The following is a 10,298-nucleotide window of genomic DNA, read 5'->3' on the forward strand; positions in this document are numbered from 1 at the left end:
AACCATGATATTAGACCATTAGTAGAGAGTCGTGATGCTCATTTCTTAGAAAATATATATGATAAAAATATTTTAAATAAGCCTATTGACTTACATGAAATTGATATAGATAAGGGTCTGGAAGACCTGGTTTCTCAGACTCCCTCTATATTTGGTGAGAATGATTCAATTGAATAAAGTATACCAGATAGGCCTAAAAGAACTAAAGCCCTACCTATGACTTTAGAAGAATTTTATGTATTTATAAATGAAGATAATTACTCTTCAATGAATGAGGATACAATAGTTGAACCTCGAAGCTTTAGTGAAACTATTAGTTCACATGACTCAGCCGAGTGGACTCAAGCCATGGATGATGAACTTGATTCTATTAAAAGAAATTAAGTTTGGGAGTTGGTTGACCTCTCTAAAGTTAGAAAAGCCATCGGTTGCAAATGGGTAAGGGAGGGTATAGATTATGTAGAAACTTATTCTCCAGTAGCCAAATTTTCATCTATTAGGATCATTCTTACATTTGTTGCATATTATGATCTAAAATTATTTCAGATGGATGTCAAAATAGCTTTCTTAAATGGAGAATTAAAAGAAGATATATACATGAAACAACCAGAAAGATATGTAATTAAAAGCCAAGAAGACAAAGTATATAAACTTAAGAAATCTTTATATGGTTTAAAACAATCTTCTAGGCAATGGTATTTTATTTTTCATAATGCAATCACTGAAATTAGTTATATAGCCAATAGGTTAGACCATTGTGTATATGTCTGGAATAGTACGAGCAATTTTGTTATATTGTCACTATATGCGGATGATATTTTGATAACCGGTAATGATATTGGCAAGATTGACCATACTAAATCATGACTAAGTTCCCATTTTGAGATGAAAGATATGGGAAAAGCCTCATATGTACTAGGCATTAAAATACCAAGAGATAGAAGTTCAAGACTTTTATATTTATCTCAAGAAAATTATTTAGAAAGTGTTTTAAAGAGATTTAAGATATAAAATTACAAGCCTATAGATACAACTATTTATAAAGGCTTGAAATTATCAAAGAAAATGTGTCTATTATCAAAGCTGAAATGGAAAGAATTTCATATACTCAAGTTGTAGGATGCATAAATTGTGTCATGTTGTGTACAAGACCTGATTTAAGTCAAGCATATGGTTTTGTAAATAGATTTCAGAGTAATCATAGGACAACTCATTGGCAAGTTGTAAAAAAGATACTCATATATATTCAGAAAATTAAAAATTACAAGTTGTGCTTCCAAGCTGACAACTTAGAGGTTACTGGGTACTCTGATGCAGATTTTGTAGGAGACCTAGATGATAGAAAATCAATATCAGGAATTGTATTCCTTTTTGGAGGTGGATGTGTTTCTTGGTCTAGTAAGAAACAAGGTTGTGTAGCTCAGTGTACTATGGAGCCGAGTATATTACTTGTAGTGTTGCTACAACTTATGTCGTCAGGATTAAACGCTTCATAAATGATTTGAAGCTAAATATCGCCGATGGACCTGTTAAATTTTTTTGTGATAATCAGGCTGTAATTTCAACAATTAAAAATAGAGCTTATAGTTCCAAGGGTAAGTACATTGAAATTGATTATCATTATATTTATGATATTATTGGAAAGAATGAAATAATTGTAAATTATTTGCCATCTCCGGATAGGATTGCAGACACTTTAACAAAGGGATTGAGTGCAGAAATATTAACAAAGCATGTAGCTTTGATGAGACTTAAAAATATTTAAGTCAGGAACTCCCAAATGGGATATTTTTTTGATGTCTTGGTCATGAGATGAAAAACCGCATTAGCATGAAAAACCATGACATGACTTTGGATATTTTTTGTTATGAGATATATAACCATATTTGCGTGAAAAGCCCCATGATAAAATATGCTCATAAATATTAAATTCATTAAGTGATAAAGACTTTATGATAGTTCAATATATCTTGTCCTCATAGCCAAGTGGAAGATATTAGTACGAGTGTGTAGCCTTGAGGCCTTTAAACGTGCAATTTTTTTATCTCTTATAATTTAATGCTTACCATTAAAATATGGAGGTTTCTTAGAGAGATAAAGTGTCATTATCTAACAGCTAGAAAGTAACCACCCACTTCGTAGGATTACAGGACCACATTTTCTTAGAGCTTTCAAGAGGAAGCCGAATGTTAGAGAATAGTCTCCTCCATCCCTCTTTAAAAAGAGTTTCATGGCAGAGGTATACAGAAATTTATAGAGTTCTCATAATTCTGGTAAAAGCCTGATCTTTGTGAACTTCAGTCTCACGACACTGCCCCTAATCCTGGAAATTTAAGGATCCATCTGTTCCCACATATTCCAACAATATATGCTGAGAGGAGTACGCAAACTTGAAAAAGAAACCGACCCAGTAAAGATCTAATTGAGAGAGAGAAGTGAAATAACTTTAGAAACTTAATATCTTGCTGCTATAAATGAACTACGTATAAGTTTTGTTAATTCCTATTCGTTCTCTTGTCACTCTATTTCTTTTACTGAAAATTCTACATATACATATGGAGAGAGAATAGGCAAACTTGAACAAGAAACAAACCCATTAGAGGTCTAATTTAGAGAGAGTGTGTGCAGGCAAACTTGAAAAGAAAGAAACCAGTAGAGAAAAAAAGATGGGTAACACCTAGCTAGACGTGATTAAGGAAGGAGACGAGCTGATCCATGAACACCCGGGCCTTCTCACAGTCGGGCTTAATCAAGTGAAACCCATGACCCTCCCCTTCAGTCTCCACAAACTGCACCCTCCCCTCCCACCCGATCTCCTTCAATGCCTCATAATACTCCCTTCCCTTCTTCTTCAAAAAATCCAGCTCTGCGACACATACCATCACCTGCCGACAGCCGAGCTTTGACAATGGCGTCGCGTCCTCCGCCTGCCAATTAACCCAGTGACACTGCATAATACCAACAACTGGGGGGCTAGCCATCTTCCACATCCTCTCCACCAGCTCTTTGTGTTCTTTCTCTGTGTCACCCAAGTTTGGTCCCCAGAAAAATGGATGCACTAATACTAACCCACGCAATCTCACCTTCGATGCGGGTTTGCCTGCCCTCATCCCCATCTGATGCACGATATTGCCCCCGGCGCTGTCCCCAGCTAAGAACAGGCGGTCTAGGTCGGCATGGTCCCTCAGCCACTCGTCAGACAGACCGACAGTCCACTCGACAGCCTCCCACGAATCGTCATAGGCAGCTGGGAGCGGGTGCTCGGGGGCGAGACGGTAATTCACAGAGATGATGATTGCCCCTGCCTTTGCGGAGAGTGCGTCCTGGTAGGTGTGGAAGATTGGGGAGAAGGGCGACTCTGCGACAAAACCTCCTCCATGGAAGTAGACTAGAGTTGTGAGTTTTGTGGTAGAGGAAAGGGCCGAGTGAGGGATGTAGAGGCGGACAGATACATTGGGAGAGATGTCGACATCTTTGGAGGTGACTCCGGCGTCGGAGAAGGGAGAGGGCTGCAAGATTTCGGTGTCTTTGATGCGCTCGACAGTGCCGTCTGTGTGGACGACGAAGGGAGAGTATTTTTTGAAGGCTTCCATTGTTGATGAATTCCAATCTCTCCTATGGACAAGTTTTGCAGAATTTTTCAGTGGATTTTGCCGAGTTTTCTCAGTTGATGAAGGAGAGGTCCAATTCCAATCTCACCTATGGAAAAGTTTTGCAGAATTCTCAATGGATTTCGCAGAGTTTACTCGGAGGATTTGTAATGACATCGTCATATATAAAACATTTTAACGGCAGGTATACCGGTTCAATATTTAAACCATTACGCCTGTACATTTATTTAAAAATACCCCACGCCCTTTGTAGTTTCTATTTTGCCTATATCATACCACTTTTTTTTTATTTTTTTGAAGGGCAGGGAGCCGTTTAATATAATACATTTTTTATTGACTATCCAATATCTCATAATTTTTTAAAATGTATGGTTTCTATAATGTTGCAAGCTTTAACAATCCAATTACGGCGTACCTGTAATTTTGGTGTAATTTGTTTTTAGAATTATGAGAAAATCTATTTTTTTTTAATTATAAAATTTTAAACTCCAAAAATAGTGAAAATCGAGTAGATCAATAAACATATGAAAATCTTGAAAATGGATGGTCTAATGTGTTGCAAGATACACTATTTATGGGATTCAAAATCTTTCTTTTGTTTTTTTTTTTTGTTATTAATGTCGAGATGATCAATTAGAGGGTTTTTCAACATTAAAACAACCTTTTTCGATGGATTTTTTAGGCTCATCTTTAATTCTACATTTTAAGGTTGCAACCTTACATGAACTTTTTTCTTTTTTAAAATATGTAGCCCAATGTTAGAGGCATCGGACTGAAATCTTTTTTTAAAAAAAGCAAAATAGGTCTAATATAAGACCCACTAACTACCAACTGATGCTTCAATGGGTCTGATGTTGGAGACATCGAACCGGCCTATTTATGCGAGTTGTTTGTTGGACAATCTGATATTAGAGAGATTGAACACGCCTATTTTTCCTTTTGTTAAAAAAACTTTGGTCTGATGCTTCCAATATCAGACAATGTACTATAAATAAGTTATGAGGTATTGGGTGGTACCATATTTCCAACATTAGAACACTCCCTACATTACAATTTTTTTTTAAAGAAAAATGGTGGTCCAATGTTTGGTATATTGAACTTTAAAAATAGGAAAAAGGTCGTAGGAATTTTTAAATAAATGCACGTGTCCGATGTTTTAATTATTAGACCAATATACTCCCATTTAAATTTTTATAAATTTGTACTAACATATTACTACTATATTTAAATATGGTACGAACAGAAATTTTCTTTTTACCTTTTAATAATGGGCAATATTTTGAAAGAGTTGCAACCCTATCAAAATAAGAAAAGCCTCACCTCAAAACTCACAAGAAATTGCTATTCTAGTATCGAAAAACATTCAAATTGATCAACTTGGCATTAAACATTATAATTTTGAAAATACTTAGGGTTTCAAGCCGTAAACTAGTTTATATTGTAATACAAGTAGTTTATATTGTAATACATTATTTAGACGGTCCATTTTGCCTTAAAAATAAGTGCTGACAGAACCGCAAGATCTATGCCAATTTTTTAGTTGAAAATTTCATATATTGAAAACTGGGTTTAAAGCCATCAAGGAAATTTTTGGTGTTTTCGAAAAAAACCTAGGCCTCATAGAAATTGCATCTTTTAATAATGGAATTGTCTAACATAGAGACCATTAATCTTTTGTACATAGAGGTCAAAATCATTTTTGTACATTAAATTTCAAAATGGGTGGTTGTAAGAGTGTCATCGAATAGATACAAGCAATGGTTTAAAAAACGGATCGGTGACCCCGATCGGGCACCCAAAAAACCGATCCGGATCGGCGAATCGGCGATCCGGATAGGGAATTGGGTGAATCGGTCAGAATAAAGCTTCAAAAAAATCCAAAAAATTTATTAAAATTCATTATAAATATTGTTTTTTAAGAATTCAATAAGAAATGAGGGTACTCCATTAAGAATTTTCATGTTTTTGAATGAATATGCGAATATTGATATGTTATTTCCCTACATGAACCGCCATTCAGCATTTAATTTACATCACACAAAAGGATAAACATAGAATTATCATAGAATAAGTATATCAACATACATGGACTACAATAAAGCATAAAATTAGTAACATACGATCTAAAAATAAAATGATAGACGACGTTGTTGTTCTTCTTGGTCACGCTGGTGCCATTGATTGAATTCGTTTGACAATTCATTGATTCGATCTAAAAACGAATCATCGATATTAGCAGGCGTCTGACTATTCCCAAATCCCTGAGTGTTTAGTGTTTTGTTGTGTTCCCAATCCAAAATCCCCGAAGCTTGTCAATCCTTCATGCTCACCTGCACTGTCATGCTCATCCCTACATTGTTGCTGTTGGGACTCGATATGTGAATAATATGGCTGGGATAGGGTGGCCTCAGAATCATCATCTCTCTCATTTTCTCTTAGACCCCCTTCCCACTCTCCCTCATTAGGTGCAATATCACCGACATCTCCGACGAATTGTGGATACGTTGGCTAGCTGCTTCCTCTTTCATGCTGCTCATCACTTTCTTCAAGATCTTCATCACCAATAGCCTCAAGGAACGCTCTCTTGTGCAACATTGGCTCTTCCTCTTCTACTACCCATTGGTCTGCTGTGTCTGTCACAAATATTGTGTCTAAGTCTATCGGCCCGTAGTCTTCAAGCTTCTTTCTTATTTGTCGCTCTCTGAGGTTTAAATTATAATGAACGTAGACTAGTTTATGAAGCTTCTCAGAAGCGAGTCGATTCCTCCTAGTAGTGTGCAACCATTGAAACGTACTCCGGTTGCGCTCACAGCCAGTAGCAGAACATGTCTAGGAGAGCACCTTGATTGCTATCCTCTTTAGGTGAGGTGCATCAGTACCATATATCTCCCATCATTCAGCTGGATTAAAATACAAAAAGCATTGTAAGGGAAAGAATAATTCATAAGATTAAATATATTAATGAACAAAATATTAGCGAGGGGATAACCTGGATCCATCATAGTTCGAGAATTCCTGGCAAGTCTAGTTCCGAAGGATCCTATAGCATCCCTATACATAGCATGCTAAAACAAATATCTTACGTTTTAGTGCATTATTCCTCACAAATATAACAACTCAATGAAGTTCTTACCCAAACATTAAATAATACCTCTTGTATTGCTGCTACTTAATTTCGATGGCTTCTCTCCAACCTTGCAATGATGTATCTGACCGCTTCCATAATCTTGTGGGGTTGTTCAGGTGTCAAATAGAAAAATTTTAGGTTGAAGTAGTAACCTAAACAATATATAGGTAGAAAAATGTCATTTACAATTTCATAAAAAAATGATTTAAACTGAAACATTGTAATGATATAAATATCTATTTACCAGCATAATGAATTGGACGTCTAAATTTGGTATTCCACCTCTTTTCTATAATCTCGATCACTTTGCTAGCAAAATTACACTTCTCCCTAATAGCTAATTTCGCCTTCTCAATACCTTCATAAAGGATACCCATGGTAGCTTTCTTGTCAGCATCCACCATTCTTAACACCGTGACCAAAAGGGCAGTGGCCTCTACAACACTGGAACATCGAGATCAGAACCGCCTATTTGAGACTATGTTGTCCACTTTTATATCGGTACTGGACTTCGAGAGGCGGTCATTTAACCACTCTTCATAGGTAAACAATCTCTTTAATGCACTTTCAGATTCTTGAATGGAGTCCACAGCTAAGTAATCGGTCGCTAAGCGGGTTATGGCAGGCCTGATTATCTTTTTTTTCTTAGAGTGTTCTCTAAACAGAAATAAAATTTTAGAGTGGTTGTATATAAATCTCGACACCAACCTTGCTTCCTCTAGAGTCTCCTTCACAATTTTGATCTCACCGATCTCCTCTAACATAAGATCGATGCTGTGTGCAGCACACGGGGTCCATACTAGATGCTTCCTCTTATCCATCAACTTGCTGCCCGCAGAAACATATGCACGCACATTGTCCATAATAAACTGGACTATATGCTTATCTCCCACCTCCTCCACTATCTGATCATATAATCGTACGTAGAAGTTTGCATCCTTTTTCGTCCCTAATACGTCTTTGCTAGACAAAAAAGCTGTACCTTTTGGGGAATAGGCCAAGAAGTTTAAAAACTCTTTTTTACTAACTTTATTCAACCAACCATCACTCATGAGAGTAATGTCTGTCCTTGGCCAACTATGTTTGTATTCTTCAATCCACTTTTTAACTTCCTCCATCTTTTCATCTAATATTGGCCCACTGATCTCATATGCCGTCGGGGGTTTTACCTCGGGCATGACTCTCTGGATTGCACTGACCATAGGTGAAAAATATGGGCTATTGGCTGCATCAAAGGGAATCCCTTTATCGTAGAACCATTTACCAACATATCTCCCTAACATGTTTCTTGTACCTTTAATCATACCTTTTAGGGTCATCTATTGTGACTTAGGCTTTGAGAGAAGTGGGTCTTTACAACCATGACCTGCAATACTGACACTCCTAGGTAACCTAGAAACAATTTCTTCAACATCTGATTCTCCTTGATACATATTGCCACCAATCCTTCCATACATATTTGAGTTGGGCTCGCCATACATGTTCGAGCTGGGCCCGCCATGCATATCTGAGCTAGGCCCACCATGCATATCTGAGCTAGGCCCACCATGCATGTCTGAGCTAGACCCACCGGGCATTCTAAACCCACATTCCCTCTGATATTGTTCATGTAAACTCAATCTTGTGGCCATGTCCAGCTCATTATTATATTGCTCTTTTAGGTCATTATTATATTGCTCTTTTGTATCATTCATGCTTGATGGTGTATATAAACTAGCTATCTCCTCATTCATCCTATGTTTGGCAATTTTTTTACCTTTGTTAGCATTAAAAATTGCCGCCATCTGTTTTTTTACATTATTCGGGACACTAGTGCATGCAGAAACTTCTCCCTTAACCCCTGCCAAGTGTTGTTTGAGCCTATGTATCCCACTAATTATCACTCTTTGACAGTAATTACAAATAATTTTGTCTTTTTTGTTGGGATCAAGTCTGACCCCATGTTGCCATGCAAGGTCGTCTGCAGATCTTGACATGATTCAACTGTTTTAAGATGTAAAAAGTATAAAATTAACCTGACAGTTCAAAAAAAAAAATAATCACCATCTGTAGTGATAATAAGTTGCGGTAGTTCATGTAATCATATTTGTTGTTATTTGTTATTGCAAAATACCTTTATTGACAATAATATTTTCATACATATCAATTACAAACATTCAGAATAATATAATACAAAATGCAAACTCCAAACATGGCTATAACTCAATTATCAAGAACATACATTTTTTGCATTAAAAAATTAATAATAAAAACAATTCTTCACAGAGCCAGCTAACATCAGTCATTCCAACTAAAAAATCCAAGAACAACAGATAAAAAAAATACAATTTTGTATTAAAAATATAATAACATGCATTTTTTTGCATAAATAATCTATCAACATACAATTTTTTCAACAAAAACTTTAACAATAAAAATTTAAAATATGGTTTAATACCTCATGATAATTAAAACCTTGTCACGATTTTCACATCTTTTCGGAAAATCATCATTTTTCAAAAAATTCGATCATGGAAAAAAAAAAAAAGTACAGCAAACTCAAACAATAAAAATTAAAAATTGGGTTTAATACATCATGTTAATCAAAACCTTATCACGATTTTCACATCTTTTCGGAAAATCATCATTTTTCATAAAAAAAAAAAAGTACAACAAATTTTCAAAAAATTCGATCATGGATTACAAAAAAAAATTCAATCATGGATTAAAAAAAAAATTAACAAATTTTCAAAAAATTCGATCGTGGATTAAAAAAAAAAAATCACAAATTTTCAAAAAATTCAATCATGGATTACAAAAAAAAATTCGATCATGGATTAAAAAAAAAAATCACAAATATTCAAAAAATTCAGTCATGGATTACAAAAAATCCATGGATTACAAAAAATTCAATCATGGATTACAAAAAATCATGGATTAAAAAAAATCCATGGATTACAAAAAATTCAATCATGGATTACAAAAAATTCGATCATGGATTACAAAAAATTCGATCATGGATTACATAAAATTCGATCATGGATTACATAAAATTCGATCATGGATCACAAAAAAAAAAAAACATAAAAAAACAAAAAATTCGATCGTGGATTACAAAAAAAGAAAAATACAATTCGATCATGGATTACAAAAAATTCAATCATGGGTTACAAAAACAAAAAAAAACAAAAAATTCGATCATGGATTACAAGAAAAAAAAACAAACATTTCGATCATGGATTACAAAAAATTCGATCATGGATTACAGAAAATTCTATCATGGATTACAAAAAAATCGATCATGGATTACATAAAATTCGATCATGGATTACAAAAACAAAAAAAACAAAAAAAAGCAAAAAATTCGATCGTGGATTACAAAAAAAGAAAAAAACAATTCGATCATGGATTACAAAAAATTCAATCATGGATTACAAAAAACTCTATCATGGGTTACAAAAAAAACAAAAAACAAAAAATTCGATCATGGATTACAAAAAAAAAAAACAAACATTTCGATCATGGATTAAAAAAAAAAACAAACATTTCGATCATGGATTACAAAAAAAAAAACAAACATT

At 34.7% G+C, this 10,298-nt stretch overlaps 1 pseudogene across 1 annotated transcript; it reads right to left on the reverse strand.

Annotated features, from left to right (window-relative positions):
* Positions 1-2,552: 2,552 nt before the first annotated feature.
* On the reverse strand, positions 2,553-3,943 carry LOC105420686 (putative carboxylesterase 2 pseudogene; annotated as a pseudogene). Its single transcript, XR_016058070.1, has one exon. The product of XR_016058070.1 is annotated as a putative carboxylesterase 2 pseudogene (transcript).
* Between the last annotated feature and the right edge of the window lie 6,355 nt (positions 3,944-10,298).

Source organism: Amborella trichopoda, chromosome 6, assembly GCF_054954075.1.
Source record: "Amborella trichopoda isolate Santa Cruz 75 chromosome 6, AtrichopodaSantaCruz75HAP2 v2.0, whole genome shotgun sequence".
NCBI classification, from domain to species: Eukaryota; Viridiplantae; Streptophyta; class Magnoliopsida; order Amborellales; family Amborellaceae; genus Amborella; species Amborella trichopoda.